This window comes from Podarcis bocagei, assembly GCF_964188305.1.
Source record: "Podarcis bocagei genome assembly, chromosome: 6".
Lineage (NCBI taxonomy): Eukaryota > Metazoa > Chordata > Lepidosauria > Squamata > Lacertidae > Podarcis > Podarcis bocagei.
The window spans coordinates 61,908,780-61,934,792 of NC_138130.1; the positions used below are offsets into that span (position 1 = coordinate 61,908,780).

General features: G+C 40.8%; 1 protein-coding gene and 1 long non-coding RNA gene across 2 annotated transcripts; one reads left to right on the forward strand and one right to left on the reverse strand.

Moving 5' to 3' along the window:
• The window catches only part of LOC308590039 (uncharacterized protein), a 277,805-nt gene that overhangs the window by 87,537 nt on the left and 164,255 nt on the right, over window positions 1-26,013 (reverse strand).
• Window positions 20,520-25,635, forward strand: LOC308590046. 2 transcript variants are annotated; one of them, XR_014009630.1, is made up of 3 exons: window positions 20,520-22,387; window positions 22,466-25,423; window positions 25,510-25,635. It is a non-coding gene; the product is annotated as an uncharacterized lncRNA (long non-coding RNA). The 2 variants fall into 2 exon arrangements; XR_014009629.1 differs by having other exon boundaries at window positions 22,466-25,635.

Below are 26,013 nucleotides of genomic sequence, written 5' to 3' on the forward strand. Positions count from 1 at the left end.
CCCGACACTCTCCTGCTCTCCAAGTGTTGCAGTTCCCCTTTACTATTCCATTCTAAGTTAGAGTGGGAGACAGCAAGCCAACTCACTGGCCTCCTGCCTTAAGAGCAGAAAAATAGCCTTCTTAGACCGGACCAAAGGCCCATCTAGTCCAGCATCCTTTTCTCACAACAGCCAATTAGATGCCTAATAAAAGCTTCCTTCCTTTTCTTTCTTATAAAGAACACATCTGGGCCTCATCCTCAGGAAAGGGAAGGAATAGGGCAAGGTGGCTACAGGCCTCCCCTCACCTGCTAGTTAACCCAGCGCCATCCAAGTTTTTTTTAGTTTTTTTTCAAGCCCCCAAACTTCAATTTTATTTTTAAACTAAATCTAGGAGGGGCAAAAAACATCGGCAAGTAACAATGGTTATGTCGGGGGAGGGGGGGTAGTAGAACATGCATGGGTGCTGCATTTGGCGAGGGAGTCCAGGATGCATTCTACCAGGTGAAAAGGTAACCAGGCTCCGTTAAAGAAAAGTTTGCTTTGTCTGCAGCCATAGGGATCCTCAGTTTTTAGTGAAGTGCAGCCAGCAGTCTGAATGCTTTGTGCTCCCCTCTGACATTAATTCAGGCAGTGCTGTGTTTGAGCACGCATGCTTGCTTGGGAGCCTGCCAAAAAGCTCAGAGCTTTATCATTATTGTGTCAGGCCCTGATTGATCCAGCTAAGTGCCAATTACCTATCCAGCCAATCATAGTTAAGGTGAGTCAGGACTGGCTGCAATCTACCTTCTCACCATCTTCCCACATCTGTCTGTCTGTCCCTTTTGCTGCCATGATGCTTGTCATATGTAACGGGGGGTAGGTAATTTGTTGTTTTGATGGCTTGTTGTTGTTGTTGCTGCTGCTGCTGCTGCTGTGTGTGTGTGTATTTCTGCCAACTTTCAAGGGTGTGTACAGCACATGAAGACATGATGGGGCTTTGGGTTTGTCTGGTGGGCTAATCTGGGGTTTCAGCTGGCATTCAGAATATGAGTTGAGGCAAGATCACTGAAGGTTTTAACATAAACAGTGGGGCCTCATGTAGCCTTTGATATATCAATATCATTACACTTTAATTTGTTTTTCAATTGCTTACTTATGTCGACTTCCAAGTGTGCATATTATAAACAGCTTAGATACCACGGTCTAGCTCAGCCTCATTTATCCCTTGATGTTTGGCACAGGTGGGGAACCTGTGGCCTTCAATATGCTGTTGGGTCCCAGTGCTCATCAACCCTACCAAGCATAGCCAGGAGTCAGGGGTGAGGACAGCTGTGCTCCAACAACACCTGGAGGCCCACAGATCCCCTGTTCTTGATGGTTGACATACAGAGAGATATGTTCTCTTCTGGTCCTACACACTGATTGGTTTAAATTCATATCCATAGGAGCCCAGGGCAGCTTGCAATCTGAGAACCATCCCTTCTTCTTCTCGTCTGAGAATAAGAATAAAGATGTGCATGTGACACGAACCTGAGTTACAGTGTTTTATCATCAGACTGTAATTAATTGATCTCTTCCGTGGCTGGCACCAAACATTTTGCAGGGAAAGAACACAATGGGGCACTCCCTATTTCACATGCAGAATCCAATCAGTCTGGTTGTTGGCTAGTATTTCAGCGCCGGCAACAGAATAACATCCTGCACAATACCTGATGAGTCTAGCTTAAGAGTGGTTTCCACTGCCTTATCCACCAGCATCCATACCCTGAGGCAGTTACCTCACTCTGCCTAATCGATGAATCGGCCCTGAAATTCCTTTCAATATTCCTATGAAAGAAAAAAGAGTCGTTATACAAGGAAAGTTCCAGGCTAAACACATAAAAATTACAGGTAGGTAGCCGTGTTGGTCTGCCATAGTCAAAATAAAAAAAATCCTTCCAGTAGCACCTTAAAGACCAACTAAGTTAGTTCTTGGTATGAGCTTTCGTGTGCATGCACACTTCTTCAGATACACACATAAAAATTAGTTCATTTTCCTGATTAAACTGACTTTCAGAATTTGCTACCACGAGATGTGCTGATGACTGGTGATAATATACATTGTTGGAGCCAAAAAAGAGACAGTATGCTGCTCATGGCCTGCAGAAGGCATGAGAAGACAAGAGCCTTTCTGGATCTGCCTAGATTCCTGTTTCCCACTGTGGCCAGCGCAGTATCCCTGGGAAGCCCACAAGCAGGATAAGGCTCAGTATAATTGTAAACAGAATGCTGGACTTGATAGACCTTACTTAATTTGACCCAGCAACAGAATTCTTACGTTTCTAATATTTCTAGTGTAACTATCAGAGGTTGCTTATGGACCAGTTCTTCTAATCTATTGTGCAAAACTGCAAACTGTTCCACTACCTCCAATTCACATCTGCAAAACACATTTTTCAGGGACAAGGTGTTCCTGTAAACAATTAGAGCTTCAACTTGCAAGAAAATGAGGCCACTTAAATCTTAGTAGTGGTAGATTCAGTTTCCTTCAAGCATATTTTATGCGTACAAGATGTGTGTGCCTTAAAAATGTATACAATGAATAATAGGCATCATAGAAATGCCTTTCCTTAATTATGCAATCTTGAATTTATATCAAGACTTTGGCAGAAGTATTGCCCTCTTGCTCCCCCTACTGGATCAATATGATATGTTTTCTATAATTAATGTTTACAATGCTACAAATTATACATTTAATCCAATCATTTTCAGTGTTTTAGATAAGCTTATTTAAAGTTAGAATGTAATTTGCCAGGCAGAACAGCGTTTAACCAATATGTGTGGACAGCACATAATTAACTTGCTACCACAAGATGTTGGAGCTGAAGAGACTTGGGGCACAGGTAGTCTTTTCACCAATCGTGGCCCAATAAGAGAGAGGAAAATACTTGAGGTAAACCTCTGTCTGCACAGGTGGTGTTTTCAGGAAGGATTTGGCTTCTTGGATCATGGTCTCCACTTCTTTGAGGTGGGACTTCTAATGAGAGATGAGCTGCACCTCACAGCAATTGGCAAGAATGTGTTTGCCAAGAGTCTTGAGAATCTGATCAGGAGAGCTTTAAACTAGATCTTGGAGGGGAGGAAGAAAACAATACGAACGACAAAAGAGCACCTGGCATGGGGATAATAGCTTCATTGATGCATAGAAAACTGAGGTGGCGCTCCAGAAACCTACTAAAGGGCAAGAAACTACAGGAAACAAGCAGCTGCAGGGAACAACTCATGGTTTCAGTTGTCTCTACACAAATGCACAGAGTATGGGAAACAAACAAGATGAACTGAAGCTTTTAATACAGGATAGCAAATATGACCTGGTAGGCTTTACTGAAACCTGGTGGGATGAGACTCATGACTGGAATGTAGGAACTGAGGGGTATAACCTGTTCAACAGGAACAGGCCGAACAGGATGGGAGGAGGAGTAGCATTATATATAAAAGATGTGTACACTTGTGAACAAATCCATGACCCGGAGCATGAAAAGCAGATTGAGAGCATATGGGCAAAAATTGTAGGAGAGAAACAACAGTGACCTAACTGTGGGTGTCTGCTACAGACCGCCAAGCCAGACTGAAGACTTGGATGATGCCTTACTAGAGCAGATTACCAAACATTCAAAAAGGAGAGAAATAGTAATCATGGGGGACTTCAACTTCCCCAATATCTGTCAGGACTCAAACTCTGCCAGGAGTGTAAGGTCTGACAAATTTCTCCATAGCATCGCTGACAATTCTGTTTTCCAGAAGGTGGAAGAACCAACAAGCGGATCATCTATCTTGGACCTGGTCCTCACCGGTAGGAAGGAGCTGTTTGATGAACTGGAAGTGCTTGGAAACTTGGGAGAGAGTTTCTCCTGGGTTTCAGGATACAGAGGCAAGGGAAAACTGAGTGTAGCTGGACACACACTCTGGCCAATTTTGAAAAGTTGAAGGAGCTACTGGGTGTGATCCTGTGGTTAGAAATACTCAATGAGAAGGGAGTCCAAGAATGATGGGACTTTCTAATAGGAGAAATGTTGAAGGCACAAATGCGGACAATACCAACAAGAAGGAAAAGTGGGAGGCATCTAAGGAAACACCAGGTGTACTAGGATAACCCTCGGGTCCCTCCCAACTCTATGATTGTTTGTGGCAATGAGCTTTAAAAGGAGATTGGGTAAATTCACAGACAATTAGGGCTACTAGTCATAGCAATCTGCAGCCTCCAGTTTCAGAAACAATATGCTATTGAATATAATATATTGGAAGCAACAACCTAAGGCAGCTATTGGGAGAGTGCTGTTGTGCTCATGCCCTGCTTTTGTGTTTCCCCATGGTATCTGTTTGGCCAGTGTGAGAATAGGATGTTGGACTTGATGGGCTTTCGGTCTAATTGCACAAGGGCTCTTCTTATGGTCTTATGTCTTAACTGTCCTGCTTATAGGCTCTCAGAGTCCTCTAGTTTGTCACTATTGTAAACAGCATCCTGGGCTAGATGGGACTTTTGCAAAAGAGGACATATTGGAGTATCGTGCCCAGTGAGTTAGGCTGCTTTTATACCCACTGCCCCCAAAGTGGCCCTTAAAATATTTTGCTGGGCTAGATCATTGGTTTGAACTTACATTCTTAACAAAACTTTTAGGCTTTCCCCCATGAGCTGCAGAATATTTTTTTAAATATCTATTTATTATACAGTGTGCATTGAATAATAGTGTTCCAGAGTGAGATGGTTTAACATATATCTCTGCCATTTATCCCAGGCTTTCACTGTGTTCACAAAACCAGGAAGACACAAACAGTTTGAAAGTAGTTTAGGATAATGTCATAGTACAGCACAGCTGGTCAAAGGTTTGTTAACTGTCCCACAAGACACATGCTTGGGTGACTGTCTTAACCACCTTGAGTAACTTGTATAAAAGCAAGGTAGAGGAGGAGGAGGGGAAACAACAAAAACCTATGAAGGTCACCTAATCTTGATGGTGCATTTAAAAATATGAAATGCTCTTTCTAATCTACTTTAGTCACAGAAGGAACAAATTCCAGTAGGTAGATTTAATACAGATTTATTCATCCCTGAAATAAGGAGCCTGCGAAGCCACAGAATAATTTCCCAATACCCAATGCAGAGACTATGCTACCTATTCATAAAAAAGGGATTTATCAAACTGTGTTTTTATAATGCTGGTATCTAAGGAGGTTCTCATTTAGTCTCTCCACAGCTCTAAATCAAGAGAATTGTCTTAAAGATATATGGGGACTTAGGAGCCTATGCTCTTGCCACAACATATGAGAATTACTCTTATCGTTCACACTAGTCTCTCTACTACTGATAAGGAATTTGTTTCAGGTGTTACAGCCAAAAAGCTACCCACAGATTAGGAACATTACCAGACTTTTAAACACAGGGTTCCAGGTACTGTGTCGTTTTGTAACTGGGAAATGGTGTATATTCATTAAGATTCCTGATTGAATGAGTTCATGCTACTCATAGGGCCAGTTCACACTCAGTCCGGCTTATGGATATGGCAAGGCTCAGGAAGGACAGATGGGCATGCGCTCCCTTTTCCCACTACAAGTATAACTTCCAGTGAGAACTAATGAATCATTTCATATGTAAAGATTCCAGTAGCAAGATTCATCAGTCACCATGTCATTAATTCAGAATACTGTAATACAAGAAGGCACAGGAGCCCAAGGCGTGTGTCTGTATTCTACCACATGGACAACCTACTGTATATACTTGGACCATTTATAAACTGGTCAAGAGAACACAGCAGAACAACCTCTGCATGTGAACAGCAAGCCTGTTTTATTGTGCAAATATTCTTTGATTGATTATGCTTGTTCCCCCTCTGCAAAGTCTGTAGGCCTTAAGGCACATTAAAGAATACCCTTATTAATGAATGGGATATGCAAAATCTACTTGTGGTTTGAAGTGAACCCCAGGATACAGGCAAGACAGGAAAGAGCATAGACAAAGAAAGTGGTGGTGGTCACATTTGCCATTACTGCTACATTACCCATCGATGTGAGAATCTGGAGAGAGAGTCTCCAAGTTCAACCAGCTACGGGAGACAGGCAGAGCAAAGCCTAGCCAAAGCCTACCAAGGAATTCAGCAGCCTCCTAATCCTGCAAGGAATCCTGCAAGGAATCCAGCAGACTCTCCCATGCCCCAAATGTTCTTGCTCAGAAGAGCAGTTGATGGAACAACTGTCTTATGGCTCTCTGCTAGCCCTGATCAGACACTTTGCTGCACAACCCTTTCTGTTTGTTCTTATTTTGGACCTCTGGGGCACGTAACAGTACATTACCCTGGTGCATTTGGTGCTCCTCTTTTCCATGTTAAAACCTAGCAGAGGCTTGGGAAAAGTCAGTGTCAACCTTGCAAGGTCTGTGACAATGGCAATTTTATTGGGCTGGGCTGGCAACTAATGGAGGTTAAACGCATAGCTTTTTCTTAGCTTCATTATTCCTGAATAATGCGTATTTCTCAACCCTGTGGAGCTAAAATTCAAACATTCCAATCCATTTAATGCTACAAGTCGCACATTTAGCAAAGCCTTTAAAGCTATTCCATAAAATGAGACTGCTCCTTTGTTTAGCATCAGGAATATTCCCCCCAGTCCGTATATTTTTTGTCAAATAAGTATTTGCAAGCATTAGGAACATGCTCAAGCCTTTATTGAATCTATACTGAACCTGTGGGAAGCAGTAAAGGATACAGTTAAACATTAGGGATCTCAGACTGCCACAAATGTACTGTCACTCTCCTGCAGTGAGAAATATTACCAAATAGGGAGAATCCTGCAGTGAATTAAATAAAAATGTTATTTGGAATATCATTTCACAATAAATAGATGCAACATTTTGCTTTCATCAAGGTACAAATTACTTAATTTAAGGAAGTCAGTATGTTGTTATGGTTTAATTGTTGCTTTGGTGAAGGAAATCAGCACAGAAAATGAAAAAAATGTAACATTTACATGTTCATAGTTGGAAAGTAGATCTATCAGGCATGCCACAATAATTGTATTGTCATTGAAAAATGCTCAGCAAATCCCTAGCTGATAGACAAAACATCCATTTAATAAAACAGACTGACCACAAAGCATTACTGTAAATTCCATATCATTTTCAATAATATCTCTGCTTTTACTCTCTGTCTATGATCATTATCTGTAACCATAAATCACTGTTAACCTTTAAAAAGCTCCAATCAATGTACATATTTCTTACCTCTCCATACCACTTTTGCTTGGTCAACAGCAATTTAAACAACCCAAGTATATTAATTTTAAAAAGCTGCTAAGAACTGATATATGCTCATGTAACATCTTGAAATGTAATAGAACAATAATAGGCTGTGCCATCAAAGGTTTTGCACTATTTGTGATCTACAAATGTCAATAAATGGTTTATTTAGTTTAGGCGAGTGCAGTGTATTGAATAATGGAATATATGGCAATAAGGTTCAAGACAAACTGAAAAATATATATTATTTTATTAGAGAGACAAAGGGAAATGCATATGTGTTATAATGCACTTCTCAGTTCACATTTAGGGTAACACCAGTGCAAGCATTTTTACTAAATGTGTATATTACCAGACCTATTTTAAGGAGCAAATGCTGACTTGACCCCTCTCCCATATCAGTGCCCTGAGATCAGAAGCACTTGGGGGCCACTAGGGGGCGCATTGGAAGATGGTCGACAATACCATCTCTCCGACCCACATGGGGTAATTAAGAGGTTGTTATGGGAGTAGGCAGCCTCCCTTGTTGCCCCAAGGAAATGGGGAACACTGCCCTTGCCTGCTGTGCCCATAAATCACCCCCTAATTCAAAAGAAGGGGGTGAGGGCCCTAGGCAGAATGCCCCCGTGTGGACCTCGGCTCTCCTGGACGCTGTCTCTGATCGCGCACTAGCTGCAGCAATTTGGAATAATTACAAAAGAAGCAAATGCACACATTTCAAGTGAAGAAAGGGAGTGAAGTCTGCTAATTTAAGTGACCTCTGCGAAAGAAGACGACGGGTTGGAGAAACAGGAATATTTTACGATGAAGATACACCAAAGGCTGGGTATGTTGACAACGGGACTGAATGGGGGGGGGAACCTTTTTTACTTTCCTTCTATGTGATTTACAAGAACCCCTCCTCATTAGAATCGTCGGTTGAACTAACCCAAGCAGGATGATTGAGGTCTGTGTGGAGATAAACTTTAACCAAAAGTATGCTTTATGGAGATCGAGAAGCAATAAGAGCTTTTGGAATGGCGCAGCAATTAATTCGGAGTCGCCATCTTGCCAAAGGATTTATAGCCGGGAGGAAGAACGGACTTGTTTTCAGACTGCATTCCTGGTGAATCTCCTCAGAGGTTTTGAGAAAGGAGGCAGATTGGTGAAGATTAATGACGCTAAGACTGTTTTGATGTATGGAAGTGATGTTATATGGAAAACGTCTGGATATGGCAACTGGATAAAAAAAATAATATCCACACAGGATTACAAAATGTTCTAACCAGCTTGTGGAGACTATCAGAGGTCACAAAGAGAAAGGAAAAATATATGAAAATAACAACAAGAGATGTGGAAAAACAATAAAAAAGGACTGGATAGTACTGTGAACATCATAAGGTTAGATTTGTGGACATTAAAACAGCAGTAAGAAGCAAGAAGTTGATTGGATCCCCTTCGAAACTTGAAATATGGGTACCCCCAACAAAAATTTAAAATTCGGCTGTGTAATTTGGAATTTATGTAATTTGGTTTGATTTGATGTGATTGGTCGGTTAATAAAAAATTATTCTCAAACGAGATCAGAAGCACTTTACTCTGAGAAAGGAACCCTGACCACATCTGTCCACTCAGGCATCTTGGTATCTGTGAGTCAGTAACTCGGACAGGAATCAGGTGGTTTGATCTCATCCTTGCATAATGGACTCAGTTGAGAGGTAGGTCTGAGGATACCTTCTATCATCTCCGAAAGCTTCTCCAAAGTGTTCATCAAAATTGTCAATTTGCTGTTCTTTCTCCCTTCACTGCATCTGGATAACAGGGCACCTATTCTAAGGCTGCAATCCTAACCCCACATACCTATGACTTCTGAGTACCCCAACTTAGAATTGCCTTGTACTGTATTATTATTATTACTATTATTTACCCACCCTTTACTCTAAAGTCGTCCCAGGGACATTGCAACATAATATTAAAAACAGTTTAATACAACTTACATTATAGTAATAAGGTGGGTCCTAAAAATACCCACTTGTCACTTAATCACGTCATTGTGACATTGGTGAAAACTCCCTACAGGACCCAGACCATTTTCAACACAAAGAAGAATACAAATATTCAGTAGTTGTCCAAAGTTGCTGAGCTTTTTAAGGGCAGACACTGATTTCAGGGATACTTCTGGTAGTCCAAAAAATCACAACTGAACAGCAACCACCCACCATATCAGTAGAGGAGTAGAGAGTCCAATTGTGCAGAAAAGCCAAGTCCATTCATCTGATGCTAATAAATAAACTCTCTAGGACAGCCTTCCCCAACATAGTGCTTCCAAATTTTGTTGGGATTTCAGCTCCCATAAGCCCTAGCTAGCAGAGGCAAGGGTTAAGAATGATTGGAGTGGCAGCAACTGGCACCAGCTTGGAGAAAACTACTCTCGGGAGTGCTTCACAGTGGCAAAACAATAAAGGCCGAACTTCAGGTACTGCACAATCTTATCACCTGGATCACAGAACCTGGAGCATAGGAACCCAGAGACAGAGAAATTAACTCCATCTGCCATATGAAGTAATAGAAAGTGACCTCCTTATGGTGACCATAACAGGTGCACTAGCCTGCAGTGCCAGAGTTTAAAGAAAAATTTCACCATCTGGATTCTACTGCAATGGGAAGAGATGGAAAATAAAGACCTTTTTTTAAAAAAAAAAAACAAATCTTTACAGGCATAAAAGAATATTGATCACAAAGACAAACCTGCCCAGTCAATGAAAATGAATTGCAGTTTCAGACCAAAAACTGGACCTACAGTACCTGCACAATGATTTCAAAAAACCACCAATATAGTATGGCAGGTTTCTTCAAAAGAAACCTGCATGTAAGTTGCAGACTTACATAATGTCATGTAATGTTATAGTTTATTTCTATGTTGTCTTTCAGCTAAAAGAAAAGGCCTAGTGCGGCCCTTCAAAACAATATTCCTGCATAAAAAATGATGGATAGATAGACAGCTCTATGGAGTGTTTTATCAACCCTCTGCCAGGCTCAGCAGGGTAGCCAGTAAAATCTCACTCATTCTGACAAGAAATGCATCATTAAAATATGTGTAGATATATACAGATGGTGAAGAAACTGGGTTAAAAATGACCAGCCTAATAGCATCATATATCAATGTATGATGGAAACCCTTAAAAATATTTATGGACTCTAAAATCCCCTATTATGCGAGTAGTTCCACTATGTGTTCTGGATATATTTTAAATAGTGTTCCTTCCACAGAATCCTTCTCTGATTAATCCAGGCAGATTTGTATTAAAACGCCCAGCTCCTTCTATATTTTCATTATCTTTTCTGGAAAATGAAAAAGGATGATATATATTTATATATGAGAGAGAGGTTCTCATATATATAAAGCTAGTGGAACCTGCAACAAAATGTTGCAATATTGACTGTTCCTGTTCCCTGTTCAGGACAGTTAGTCAAGCTCTTCACCACATTTCTCCCATTTCATTCTCTGTCCCACCCAGTTTTTTGTGTTTTTCCTCAGTTGTCAGCCAGCTGGCTAGGGCCACTTGAGCATGCTCCATCCTCTTGGGGTTATGCTTTTTGGGGGTTTTGCACTTCTCCAAACTTTAGGGTTTCTCCAAGCCTGCTGATACTTCTCACACGTGCACGGGTTCTGCCATTTTGACAATGGTATTCAATGGTGCTGAACAGAGAAAATGGTATGTGTTTTGTCTATTTCCTTTAAAAAAGCTCAGTTTTTTGGGGGGTATCCTGGTTTTTACTTTTTGAAATATAGCAACCCTATGCTAGTCCCACTGAGGTTAATGGAATGGGCATCAGTTGTATTGTTGTTGACATCTGTCTGTCTTGGGAGACAATGAAAGAGTCCCCCTTCGGGGGTGAAGCCAAACCATTGATAGGTTGCGGCACCTGCTGTGGCTGTAGAGACCAATACAGAAGAGACATGTTTTGTTGCAGCTGGGGCAGATGACGTTTCCTCTTTCTGCGCTCCTCCTAGTGGTCATCCCTCCTCTGATCACTGCTGTGGCTACCCAACCTGACTGTCTGCAGATGATGCCGTCATCTGCAAGGAATTCCCACACAGCGGGATTAATGTTGCCAACCTTCATGCCATGTTTGCAGACATCTTTGTAATGCAGAGTTGGTCTGCTAATGGGCCTAGTGTCTGAAGTCATCTTTCCATAGAGCACATCCTTGAGGACCCTGCCATCTTCCATTCCGTGGACATGACCAAGCCAGTGTAGATGTTGCTGAGACAGGAGAGCGAACTTGCTGAGACTTCCCTATCAATGATATGGTTTCCCTGAGAGATTATTCTGAAGGTCCATGGCACTGAATATCATATAAAGATATGAAGACAGATGGAATATTAAGACAGAAGTAGCAGCTTCACTATTTCCATAACAGATATGTCAAATGCTGTTTCAGCCAAGGAGGTCACAGTGTAATATGTTTGGTTTCTCAACTTAATGTGGGTTTTTAGTTCTTCATAATGCTCATGCCCAACATATGTGCAAGCATGGCCAGTATTCAATATGGAAACAAAACTGTTGCTAGAAGCTTGTCCCCTGTGCAAAACTGCTCGGGGAGCTCAGAAAAGGAGGCAGTCCATAGCCTGTTTCTGCAGTCCATTTCTTTGGAGCTTGACACTGGCAAGAGAGTGCTATATGTGAATTAAACATGGTGCAATTGATTCCAGCCCAGCTTCACACCGCTACAAATGTTATGTCTGTCTTCGATGTCAGTTGATTGACAATAGGACAACTTGAAGAGGGAAATGTAGCATTAAGAAATGTTACAGTGCCTTTCTCATCCAATATTAATTCAGCATTTTGTGATAATTACTTCAATGCCCATGATTATATCAAGATCTTTGTGCCTTACAAACATGCCAGGAGGATGTCAGTTAGAACAAGGCCACCACCGATTGTACCTTTACCTTGGAAAAGGTTTGGGTTTTTTTTTTTGTACATAAATAAAAGCTTAATCATTTTATTTTATTTTAATGTTTTTAAATGTGGTATGCAAATTTTTATGAATCTCATTATGTACACATGTTTTCTATAAAAAAGAACATCAAATGAAAAAGGGGTATACAACAGAGAACAAGCAAGCAAGACAAATGGTCTTCAGACTAACATACATTTAGAGTGTAGAAGGGTCTCACTTGAAAGAAAAGAGAAGATTATTTACTTATGCAGAATTAATTGAAGAGTAGGATGATTGATTTTGTTATTGAAAGTGATTATAAACCAGTTTATTTGTAACAACCTAATCACTCAAGAGTGAAAACGTTCCACTGAAGCTATTTAATATTTTTCTCTATTTCTTTTGTTCCAATTTGCGGTCCAGTCAGGAGTGTTAAAGGAATATTTAAAATGATTCTGTAGAATAAAAAGAATTCTGTTTCTTCACTGTGCTTACAGCACTATATTTCAACATGTGATGACAAAATAATAGCAATTGGCAACTTTGCCGCAATACTTTTATCTATCTATATCTATCTATCTATCTATCTATCTATCTATCTATCTATCTATCTATCTATCTATCATCTATCATCTCTCTCTCTCTGAAGGACCCATATGGATTGATGAAAAAAGGCAGCTGGAAACCAAAGTGCACAGAAGGCCAAGGAAGCCCCAAAGCACTTCTAAGGTTTACAGTACGTCCCAATCTGGAGGGTGCGCCCAGATAAAAGAGTATAGATCTTTCACTTAGAAACTGGGCAATTGCCATTTTTGTTTAGTGTACTAATTAGATGTAGCTGGGATATTGCTAGATACTCAAAGGACTTGAGGCACAAGTCCATGACACATATTTCCATATACTAATTCATATGCATAGAAGACTCTAGGCAAATTAAGATGGAGGGCTGCACTGTACCCAACTATCTGACAAGCAAACACACCACTTACTGACGTCTAAGCTAGAAATACAGTGATGGTGTATATACCACAAATACACATACATTTCATACGGAAATGAGAGAGCAGCATCAATCCAATCACAAAAATAAGGGAAACATCTAAAAGCTGCTAGAGAAAGTTTTTCCTTACTTCCTTGGCCTATTTACTTTTATTTATAAGAATAAAGCAAGTGGCTATAAATCAGGTTTTGAATTGTTCTATAATTGTGCTTTTCAAAGTAGATAATTAAATTGCTATGCCTTTGCAAAGGTCAATATGTTGGGCTAGCATATATTCATCTCCCTAAGGCATTTGCCCTTATTAGCCATGAATCACTGTTTCATGAACTGAGCCTTTTGGCTTCATCTCACAAAGCCTAAAATTATAAAAATTCATTGAGATCTACTTCTGTTGCTTAACTTTATTACTAATTAACCCTCATATGTCCCTTTATGATGTAACTGAAGCTACCAATGTTATTGCTCCTGTATAATTGGAGAGAGGATATCCCATAGGTTCATCTCATTGCTGTATGTCATTACAGAGTTTCCACAATGAAAATTCTTTCAGATTCACTCAGGGATATTGTCTGCAAATGGGAAAAATATATTATTTGTAACTATGGATATCTTCTCTTTTGGGGATGTATTTTTCCCCACCACTACTGCCACAATAATTGCATCATGGTGTCCATGTCTGAAGGTAATCCATAAACCATATTTAATATAGTTTCTATTGTTTGTGACTCAGGTGGCTTTTTGGTGTTTTGTAAGACATTAATCATTATTTATAGTCCAGTTATATATGTGGCCAGCATGATGCAAGCTTTTTGGTACAGGTGGCAGCCTGGTTGAGTGGCTTTAGGTTTAGAACAAGAAGGATTCTCTCCTCTCTTCTTCACCCTGCTGTTTCTGTGGTGCAAGATGATGCAAAACAAGGGCAGGGCCAGCCCTGTCCAAACAAATGAAAATGCCTCCCACTTTTATGATGCAATTGTGCAACAGCTGAATCTGGGCAATGGTCCCCTAGCCACTGCAGCCACCTAGGCATCCAGGAGCAAGGCTGGATCCAGGCACAACCTGTAGGTATTAAATAGCATGGGTGTCAGAATGGCCAGACATTGCCTGGGAAGATCCACCAGACAGAGCCATATCTCCTGAAGGACTCTGTAATAGATTGTATTGCAGTCCACTGAGTGGTCCAGCAGAACCAACAGGGATATTTGTTTCCTGTCTTGTTCCTGGCATATGTAAGTGTTGTTGTTGTTAAATTCTTTCAAACATTCTTTCTGGCACATGTAATCCACCAAAGTGACCAAGACAGTTTGATTCCCAAAACTGGGCCTGAACTCAGATTGGAATGGAGCTAAAGAATACTACTACTAATTTTATTATTTATACTCTGCCCATCCAGCTAGGTCGCCCCAGTCTCATGCCAGAAAGCCTGGAATTAAGTTGCCAGCAGCCACTCTGCCTCTTTGTATAGAAATAGTAAATTAGAGAGATGCCTGTAGTCTTCTCTAGCAGACTCCTTGCAGTTACGGTGTGGTTTTTTTCCCAAGTGAGCAAAATAAATCATAGAGTTGGAAGGGGCACAAGGGTCCTCTAGTCCAAACCCCTTGGATGAAGAATTGTAAACTACAAGATTTCACTTCCCAACCAAGATGTGGAATTTCTAAAACTCACACAGTTTTTAGGGAAGGGGAATACCGTATTTTTCGCCCCATAAGACGCACTTTTTCCCCTCCAAAAATGAAGGGGAAATCGGGGTGCGTCTTATGGGGCGAATGCCTGCAAGCCTCGCGCGCCCGGCAGGAGCTCCGACCGGGTGCGCGAGGCTTGGGGCGGCAGCCTGTCGCCCGAAGCACGGGGAGCCCTCTGGAGGGCTCCCCCTGCTTCGGGCGAGTGTCTGCAAGCCTCGCGCACCCGGCAGGAGGTCCCACCGGGTGCGCGAGGCTTGGGGCGGCAGCGGACTGCTTGCGCGCACCGAGAAGCTTGGGGCCAGCTGAGCTCAGCCCGCCCCAAGCTTCTCGGTGCGCGCAAGCAGTCCGCTGCCGCCCCAAGCCTCGCGCACCCGGTGGGACCTCCTGCCGGGTGCGGGAGGCTTGGGGCGGCAGCGGACTGCTTGCCGGCATGCAGAAGCTTGGGGCGTGCTGAGCTCAGCCCGCCCCAAGCTTCTAGGTGCGCGCAAGCAGTCCGCTGCCGCCCCAAGCCTTGCGCACCCAGCGGGACCTCCTGCCGGGTGCGGGAGGCTTGGGGCGGCAGCGGACTGCTTGCCGGCACGCAGAAGCTTGGGGCGCGCTGACCTCAGCTTGCCCCAAGCTTCTGGATTAGCGCAGCGCACCTGGGGGGGAAATAAATTTTTTTCCCTTTATTTCCCCCCCTAAAATCTAGGTGCGTCTTATGGGCCGGTGCGTCTTATGGGGCGAAAAATACGGTATCATTCCCAGCATCCAAGGATCATTGAACCCTAAGCCAACCGGTGTCTCTGCTTCCACTCCTGCCATGATAGAAGCTATGGAGAAAAGAACTCAACATGTGGGCAGGGTACTGCATCCTGAACACTGTTCAAGTGCACATTGCCCTCTACACCTAACACCACTAATCTGCAGTCATGTGGTCTATGAGCTGTAATATGCAGCAGTTCTTACAAAATATTTAATAGGAGGAGGCAGTCAATAATCCTGCAAGTGCAGGTCCTGTTTGGAAAAACTGGTTATTGAAGACACTGGACATTATGAGGGCAGATGAGATGTACCAGGGCAGAGGGAGGGGCATTTGAAAATAAAGGGAAGATATCTGCATACCTTTGAAGCAGATCAAATATAGTATTCTATGTTAACTAGGACTTCATCAGAAGGTGAATGCTGTTTTATTTACCTTTAACGCAATGTGCCTTGCAAAGGAATGAAACAAACAAAATCTGGTACAAAATACTGCTTCTCAATCCTGTTAAGTTGGAACATTTAAGTCCCACACATACCAGCTCTCTGCGTAACAATAGATTAGATATAGATTTTTAGTTTATAAATAGGAATAGCTGCTAAACATGTTTTAAAACTAATTAAAATATCTAGGTGATAAAGCAATTATTAGATCTCATTGATTCTGATGGGAGAAATTTAAGTATTTGCCTAATGCCTTCATTGCAATCAATGGAGCTTAAACATGTCTGAGTTTAGCTGGATTGTGTTCCTATAGTTTAAGGAAAAATCAAATAATAAAGAACTGCTGTAGACTGAAAGTCTGTAGCTATTATAAAATACTCTGAACTTAAGTTTTATCAAAGGTTGTCCTCTACTTGCAAGTGACTTTTGCTCTATAGCAAAAAAAAGATTCCCAAGGAGATTTAGCATATTTCAAGCTCATCCAAAATAAACAACAAAATAAGTTTTGATAATAGCTAAACTTGGGCTTCTTAGGATAGCTTCTATATCAACTGAGTTTGTTGCAATAGATCTTGTATTTTTGTTTCCTGAAGAGGGAAAAATAGCTTTTTTGGGAGGGGAATACTCATGAGATATATTATTGTTGATTCAATTATGAATATTAGCAGCCAAATGTTAAGCATGTTCACTTATAAGTAGATTCCACCATGTTAAATTGGTATCCAGCATAAAACTACTCTCTAGAATGTGAAAAAGTTACATTTTACAAAGTTTTATTTGATGACTTTCTCAGTGTCCTTCCTATTGTTGTCTTGGAAACATTCTGAGATAACAAGATATTGTTCCAAATCCATATCTCTTTTTGGATTACCCACATGTCTGTCTTCCACTCAGGTGCCTAGTAGCTTTCATTTTAATGACTTTCTGAGGTCTCCCTAGGGTACAGAAATGGACTTTTCTTGTCGTAGTATTCAAAGATCTAGAGAATTCCCCTTGTGCAGTTGCTCTTAGTGTGTGTACAAGCATCAGGAGGGGATGTCAAGGCAAACTTTCAACAGAACATCATCAATGCTGACCCTGCTGCTACTGGCACACTGTGCAAGCTAATTTTGGGTACACGAAAAGATTCTCACACATTCTAATATTGTGGACCATTCGTTTTATTATATCTTTTGTTTGTTTGTTTGTTTGTTTTATTTTAAAATGTAGGCCCCGCCTTTCCTCTTCTTGACTAATGCCTACGATGGGTCAGCATTAACGATTAAACGCAAAAGAACAATAAAAACTGTATAAAACCACAAAATAACAGTAGATTAAACACGGAGAAGACAAAGCCCAGCAGAGTGAGTTCAAACAGCAGGCAGACAGAAGCCAGATTGCCAAATATGTTTTCAGAAGGGATCAGAACATCATTAGGGATGCAGCCACATTGATCTCCTAGGGTACTACACTAAAAATAACCTTTCATCTGTTCCCCACTAAACGCAACTGATGAAGGATGGCTGTACAGGAGGGCATCCCCAGCTAACCAGATTAGACATGCATTGTTACATAGGAAGAAAAATACAATTAGATATCAAGATTCTACACTAGTTTTCTGATGCAAATACCTGGTTCCAGTCAGAATTTTTGCCACTGCATTTTGTACTGGCTGAATATTACAGTAATTCAGTCTTGATATCAGGCTTAGAGGACTGTGACCAGGTCTGCCTGTATTTATTAAATTTAATACTCAATAGACAACTTTATCTTATCAAACTGAAAGCAGCAGATTGGCTCCAGTGGGATAGCTGTGCAGCCTCCAGCTGCCCACTCCAGCCCCAACCAGGCAAGCTGCAGCAATGTTGGGGTTGGGAATGTGTGTTTGCGGTTCCACCCCACTACTCTGGCTGTTCCTAGAATCCAGGGTGTGTTTTTAATCAAAGTGTACCTTTATCAGGCAGGATGAGTCAAGGAATGAACAGTTAGATGTCATAGTCCAAGAATTTGATCCATATCCTTTGGCTGTACAAAACCTAAAACATATCTATGACAATAGAGTAAGTAGCTGCCAGAAGCACAAGCTATAGTAATGTTTGAAGCAGGCCAATTAATAGTATCAAAAAATGGGAATGGCACACCAGCAGTTTCTAAATGGTCTCTAGAGTTTTAATGCTTAGGAATCTTAGAATGGTATGTCCTTCCCTATTCTTATAGCACACTTTCATCCAAGAAGGCATCATAAGAAAAGGAAAAACAAAACCGATAGTGAGAATTGGTCCTTAGTGGTGCAGTAGACATCCTGCTGTGTTAACCACAACAGATAAAACATTTTATGTGGCCTTCCTAGATAGGCAAATTATTATGTATATGCGGTGAGGACAAGAATTTTCAATGGCTCAGCAGACCAAATGTGAATCTTAAAATTGCAACTTAGACTTCAAAATAAGGACGAAAGTCATGGAAACATTTTCCCCATGCTGAAGTTAGTTTATTATCAATGCAGTGTTGAAATGACAGCAGCAAACAAAGCAAGCACAGCCCCTTATTGCTTTTTTAAATAATGGGAGAAGACAATTTGACTAAAATTGAGGAAAATCAGAGGGTGGGGTTTGTCCTTAATGGGGTTTGTCCCAGCCTTCAAGTATTTAAATTGGTACACTGATTCATTTTGGTGCATTGTGAATTCTCAACTCGCTCCCAGCATCAAGATTCAGGGCAAATTATTTCAGCTATTTTGAAAAGGGAGATAAAGTATAGTAAACAAAATTCCTTCCTTTGCTGTGAGATTGGAACCAACAGTTCTGGAATAAACATCACAGTGTTCAAAAATGGAGGGTTAAAAAGAAAAAAGATTTCTCAGAGGTTCAGGTACTACATAAGAAGTGCATCAGTGACCTGGTTCAGAGTAATCCCATTGGGGCATATTTCCAAGTGTCTGTTAAGGAATTAGAAAAAGAAACAGATGTTTTCTATCAAAAACTAATGTTGAAGAGCTACCATTACTCTTTTCCTAAGCACATATTCTAGACTATAATCATGCACTCCCTCCTTTTGCTTTAATAGAAGCAGCAGAATGCAATAATTCATATTCTGGCTTGTTGACACAGCTTGCTTCAGCTGTTCACAGAGTAAGTTGTTTGTTCACTGAATCTCTGAACACGTCAGCACTCTGTAGACAAACAAAAAGGAGCTGTTGGTTTTGACAGTGGCTGCAATTGTCTACCACCCTCCAAGGGACTTTGAAAACCTGTAATAAGTTTACAGAATCACATGCAGTAAATTTTTACTGCTGCTAACTTTGACACTCTTATTTCCATTAGGAGAAATAACAGACTCCCTACAATTTCCTTTGTGCAGGCAAAGTAAAATAAGGGCACAATCAATCAAAATCTGAATGGAAATGAATAGGGGCTGCACAGAGTATGGCTTTGGGGATTTCATGTCTTCCCTATTCGCTGGAAATGATGCTTTTCAAATAATTATGCTATTTTTAGATTTCAGTTTAGGAAAAAGCAGCCAAAAGATTGTTATCTGAATAGATCAGCATCCCTGCTTCACGGCTGTTGGCAAAATTTAGTAAGCACCACTTCTGTATAATTCTCAACCACGTCTATGGGATTTGCATGACAGGAACACTAAACAATTTCATTTTGTATTATGTATTAAAATCTAGGGCTCATGAATGCTTAGGAAGCAGGTGAAATTGTCAGTTAATAATTGTCTCATCAGTTTTCTGTCTTGTGAACTGGTTCACAGGATCATGCCTTTAATCTCCTTTGATCCCTAATATGTTCTACTCTTCTATTCCACAATTACAGGGTTGACTCGAAAGTTTTCATTCCAGTTATGAAAAGATCTTCCATTCCAGGAATAAGAAAAATGGGTGGTGGGTTTCTCTCTATAGAGAGTAATTGTCTCATTTAGTATGCTTATTATGCTGATTTCTGACAAGTGGTTCTAGACGTGAAGATCATCATCAGAAGCCTCCAAGGTGCAATCTATTGGGAGTTTATTGGAAGCAACACTTTTTGAATTGAGGTTCTTTGTCAGATGATATACTTGCAATGAATAACACAGACTGAACAATGCACACATTTGCATATTTACTCAGAAGTAAATGCCATTGAACTTAAATAGGGCTTACTCTCTAGCAAGTGTTCTTAAGAGTTCCAGCCACAGTTCCTCTGATGAAAGAACCATCACTTGGGAACTTTTGAGCCCAATAAACTAAATATTGTTGATGTGCCATCAGGCTTCTACTTTTGTTTTGTGTAAATATCCCTTCTCCTTTGTTAGTTGGGACTGGACCACACTGAATCATTTGTGCTTTGAATTAATTTGTGTTTTGCACGGAAATAATACCCTTTCTTGTGTATTCTTGGTTTTTTGATACCACTGTGTCAACCATTTATTATTATTTTTTAAAAAAACTCTTCATCCCAGTATATTGAGTATATTAATGCATTACATTGAAAATTATGCAGCACTTTTTCAATTGTATGCCACCTAAGAACAATAGAAAATAATCATCCACACAAATGCGCATAGTACCTTTAAAGTAAGAAATAGGAAAGCTTTTAGTTAGAAAAATACCACATATTACATAAATACAGTATCAGCATCACCAGTAGCTAATTAGTGCCTCTCATAATGCACTTGAGGCAAGTGTTTCAAAATTACTTACGTTAGACTCTTAAACAGCGAAGGATACAGTGGTTGCCAGCTTGAAGGGGTTAATGTTGGATGAACGATTTCAACATACTGTAATTGCTTCTGATTAGTTTTATGTTGTAATGAAGCAATAATGACCAAAATGCAGGGCATTTCTGGGGGATTCATGAGTGGCTGGTTTTGCTTCAGGCCATTAACCCCACTCATTAATACCTCTGGAAGTGCACTGTGCAGAGGTTGTTATTGTTAATAACAGGAATGCTACAAAAACAATTGCCAGCACTGTAAAATTAGCTGATAAACTCAGAACATTTGCAAGTTTGCTAATGTGGAGCTTTGTTTCCATTTCAAAAGTATAAGGACTTCTTCATCCAAAACCCACAAGGAAATATGGAACATGGTACGTTTATGTGAGAATGTTGTATTCTTGTGCTAGACTGCTCCATTGGAGAAAAGGAAGAACAATTAGCCACTGCAGTATGTAGCTGACCATATAGGAGATAAACTAGAATACTTAATCACATATTGTTTTTGTATTGCGCACCACTTCCTTCCCTAAGATGATGATAAGAATAATTATATTTGCATGAATTCATCCTGTAGGAAGTGAATGAAGGAACATTTCCTCCCTTCCCTTCTTCAAGATACAGAAATTGAAAAATGACTGCAGAATATTTTCTACTAAAATAATTTAACCAAGCATCTGTGCGTATAGTACTGGCTAAAACACTTAAAAACATACAGAAAGAGGATACAGTAAGATAATTTCATCTGTCTCTTTCTTAGAACTCCATGCTGTGATGGTGAGAGGGCACAACTCAACAAGATGTCTCTTTTCTCCTGCTGGGAGAAAAGCAGCTGGGGGTATGATTTTGCTTGGGGGTGTGTGTATCCATTCATTTGGAATATGTATATCCTCCTCTTTAGGTCTCAAAAGCCTCTCAGAACAGCTAAACTTACACACAGAGTAGCTAAAGCCTAAACACACACACACACTGCTGCTGCTGCAATCAAATTTGGAGCTTCCAATGGCTTGTGTTGTTGTTTAGTCATTTAGTCGTGTCCGACTCTTCGTGACCCCATGGACCAGAGCACGGCAGACACTCCTGTCTTCCACTGCCTCCCACAGTTTGGTCAAACTCATGCTGGTAGCTTTGAGAACACTGTCCAACCATCTCATCCTCTGTCGTCCCCTTCTCCTTGTGCCCTGCATCATTCACAACATCAGGGTCTTTTCCAGGGAGTCTTCTCATGATGTAGCCAAAGTATTGGAGCCTCAGCTTCAGGATCTGTCCTTCCAGTGAGTACTCAGGGCTGATTTCCTTAAGAATGGATAGGTTTGATCTTCTTGCAGTCCATGGGACTCTCAAGAGTCTCCTCCAGCACCATAATTCAAAAGCATCAATTCTTCGGCAATCAGCCTTCTTTATGGTCCAGCTCTCACTTCCATACATCACTACTGGGAAAACCATAGCTTTAACTATACAGACCTTTGTTGGCAAGGTGATGTCTCTGCTACATTTCAGTAAATAACCCTCCTGCCGCAGTTCCCCCATCAGGACACTACAAGTTGTATCCAACTAAGTCACTGCATGCGCAGGAGAACCTCCGAAAATGAAACAGAACTTCCCTTCCATTTCCCCAACCTCCCTGCTCACCCTCAAATTGTTCCAAAGGGCTGGAGGAGCCCCAGAGCAGATGAAGGAAAAGGAAGTTCCATTGTTGTTGTTGTTTAGTCGTTTATTCGTGTCCGACTCTTCGTGACCCCATGGACCAGAGCACGCCAAGAAGTTCCATTACACTTGCATAAATTGTTCCATGTGCACAATGATTTAGCTGGATACAACCCTATGTGTCTTGCGTAGTTTGGTCCTGGGTTTCTTGTATTGCATTATCTCCAACACAAAGTGCAGAAAGCCTGGTGACCAACCTCAAAGCCCTTGTAGCATGCTAAGGGCCCAACCCAACACTGACAGGATTGAAGGATTAAAAAAAATAGTTTCTTGAAAGCACATGGCTACACCAAATTCTTTTTCAAAAAATTTATCCTCGCGCACCATTCAAATGCTGGTATTGATCTTGTCTAATTTCACTTCTTTTTGGGCATGCTTTTGATTGCCAAAATTTACTTAATCCAAAGCAAAATCACACATCAACATAATTAAAAGGTGGCTTTCCTCATTCACAAGTACTCTGTTGCTTCAGCACAAGCCCCAAACCACTATATCAGTGTAGTCAAAGATGGGGAAACTCCATACTTTTGTAGCAGTATAGATTTTACAGCAGAATTTTGGGCACACGGAACGGAAGAAAATGCAAGAGAAAATGATGATATGGACAACACTATATGCCAGTTCCTGATGATTTGTAACAAGGGGACAGTCATTGCAAATAAAACAAGCCCATTGTAAATAAAACAAAATCAAATCAAATTTGAAATGGAGATATGTAGTAGTTGCTCTTCCAAAATAATGACCTGCCAGGGCCAATCTTCATGCTATTAAGCTTAATGCGCAGTATGCAGCTATGTCTCCACATTTTCTTTAATTACAGATGTGAAAAGGTGAATGTTTTCTGACCTACAGCCAGATTGTTATCTGGCCTGCAGCCCATGGGGAGAGAAGGTTTATCCCTTTCCCACCCCCATCCACAATCAGGATTGACCTGCTCGCCCCTCCAACTTGGATAGGAAGCCTAGACACCAATGGAAACCATCTCCTTAAGTGTCCTAACTGTGCAGTGACCCTGATTTTCATACTGATAGTACCAGAGGGCAGACGAGATACAAAATTCTCCTGCCTGTAGCTGTAATGAATTAAATAAAGTCTGGAGATGTGCCTGTATGCTACACATTAAGCAGAATGTGCTGCTTCGCCCTTAGTACCAAACAAGAAAAAGAAAAGAAAATGTGTGATAATATAATTTGAAATGCAAAATGATCAATTATAGCATGATTTGCATAGAAAGAGAGGATGTGCAAAAGAAGTCTAAAGGATGACCACCTAACAGTACTGTGTATTTACTTAAATTTAAATGGAAATTGTGCAAGCTCTAACCCTTTCATTCTAGAGCCTGTCAAGTACGTAGCATAATCTTGACTTTCAGTATCCGACCACTTCCACTGAAGACATTTCTACGTGCTCAAGTGTTGTAGTCTTTAGTCATGCCAGCAACCTCACTGATTCTCATGGAAATCCCTACTTGCATGACGTTCCAGAGTGCTTGCACCTAGTAATGGGCCTGGTTGTTCTTATATCCATGAAGTATGTTATATTTTCCAGCCTCATTTATTAAATTTGTGCCTTGAACTTACAGCTCATATATGGACTCCAAGCATCATACAAAGAAAAATCTGCATTGGTTTGCATTCAGATATACAGAAAAAGTAGATATTCCCCAGGAAAAATTAAGACTGCAAGACATTATTAGTGTCAAATGTGACACTTCACAGAATCAGAATGATTTTCTGGTTTTCACTAACTGAAGAACTGAGTTTTCCTTCAGGTATATGTGGTGGAAAATATCCAGGGGTAGCACTATGGAGTTTAAATTGTTTTAGATGAGGGAGTTCTGGAGAGTTGTACAGTGGTACCTCGGGTTACATTCGCTTCAGGTTACATACGCTTCAGGTTACAGACTCTGCTAACCCAGAAATAGTACCTTAGGTTAAGAACTTTGCTTCAGGATGAGAACAGAAATTGTGCAGCAGCAGCGCAGCGGCAGCAGGAGAACCCATTAGCTAAAGTGGTGCTTCAGGTTAAGAACAGTTTTAGGTTAAGAAGAGACCTCCAAAACAAATTAAGTTCTTAACCCGAGGTACCACTGTAGTCTTTGTAACATTTGTGCACATTGGACTATGGCAGCCAGCATAGCTGTTAATTTTGCATTAGGTCCTACAAAGAAAGCCAGGATGCTTTAGCAAACCCACAGCTCTCATTGCTTCTTTCACTCTCCCTCTGATTCTCTTCAAATTCAAACTGCCAACTGTCTCACATTCTTATCTCCTCACTGCAGAACACTGGTCTCAGATTCTATCCCTGCAGGGAACTCACTTATTCAGGATAGGAAATGTCTACAGGCATTTAGGAACTACAGATACATAACATTTCTCTGCTTGCTCAAAAGGAGCTTGATCATTTGTGCAAATGATTGACATTTTGTGGGCACTTTTGAGTATGTACTGCCAGGTCTATAGCCCCCTCCCCTTTAACTGCTCTTTGATGTGGCAGGAGAAAGAGGCGATAGGTGCAGTGGATGAAAATTGATGCTATTCACGTCAATTTCTAACAAACTATCAACAGAAATGGATACTTCCCCTCTGGGCTCTCCCAGTTGTGGTGTAATAGTAAACGGTGAAGTGCAGGAGGTCATCACAACAGCCTCTATAAACATGTCTCCAGTCAGAATTCACAGTCTTGCCACCAAGAAGAGTCCAGAAATGCAGCAATTGTGTGAGAAGTGATACAATTTAAACTGCTAGAAGGAAGTAGGAACCTATTCAAAGAAAAGGAAAGAAGTGTGAGGAGGCAGCAATCTTTGCAGGAGCCCCTCCCCCCCCAACAATAAACAAGGTCAGGATGGAAGGCCTACCTCTCCCCTCAGCATGCAGAGACAGAGCAGAAATGCCAGGAGGAAGGTATGGACTTGAAATGGAACCAGGAAGCTGAGAGAAGCAAGGAGGTAAAGAGAAGGAGAACTGTCAGGACACTTCTAAAGTGAGCAGCTTGGGGGGACAGAGATAAGAGGGTGGTGCCCTTTAAAGCGGCTTCAAGAAAAAGGTGAGAGGAGAAAAGGGATTTGAAGGAAAAGCCCTCACACTTAGAGTGAACAGGAAGAAACAGAAAAAGAAATAGAGACTTCAGAGTCAGGGTTGGGGACATAAAGTGCAGGTGATGAACCTGTGCAGCATAAGGAAAGTAGAAACTCATCAATACAGCTGCAAATAAAACATTTTAAATGTGTTTTAAGTGTGGTAAAAAATGTGGCACTAGATGGCGATGGTGAGCCTTATGGAAAATTCAATGTATTTTTAAAAACCATTTGAAAAAACTTTTTTCTAAAAAAAAAGAAAGAAAGCATTTTCAGAACATTTTTTATATGTGTGTAGATTCCACCTAGGCGTAGAAAATAGAATACAGGACATGTGAGATAACTAGCCTCATATAACCAACATGCTTAAGTCTAATGCTTAAGTTTTATGGTCTGTGGGTCTTCTACATTGAGAAGATGGATAAATGCTATTTGATTACAGAGATAAGGCCTACTTTGCCTCTGTCTTCACCCAAAAAGAAAGCAGTGTCCAACCTGGTGATAACATAATAAATACAGTAATGCAAGGA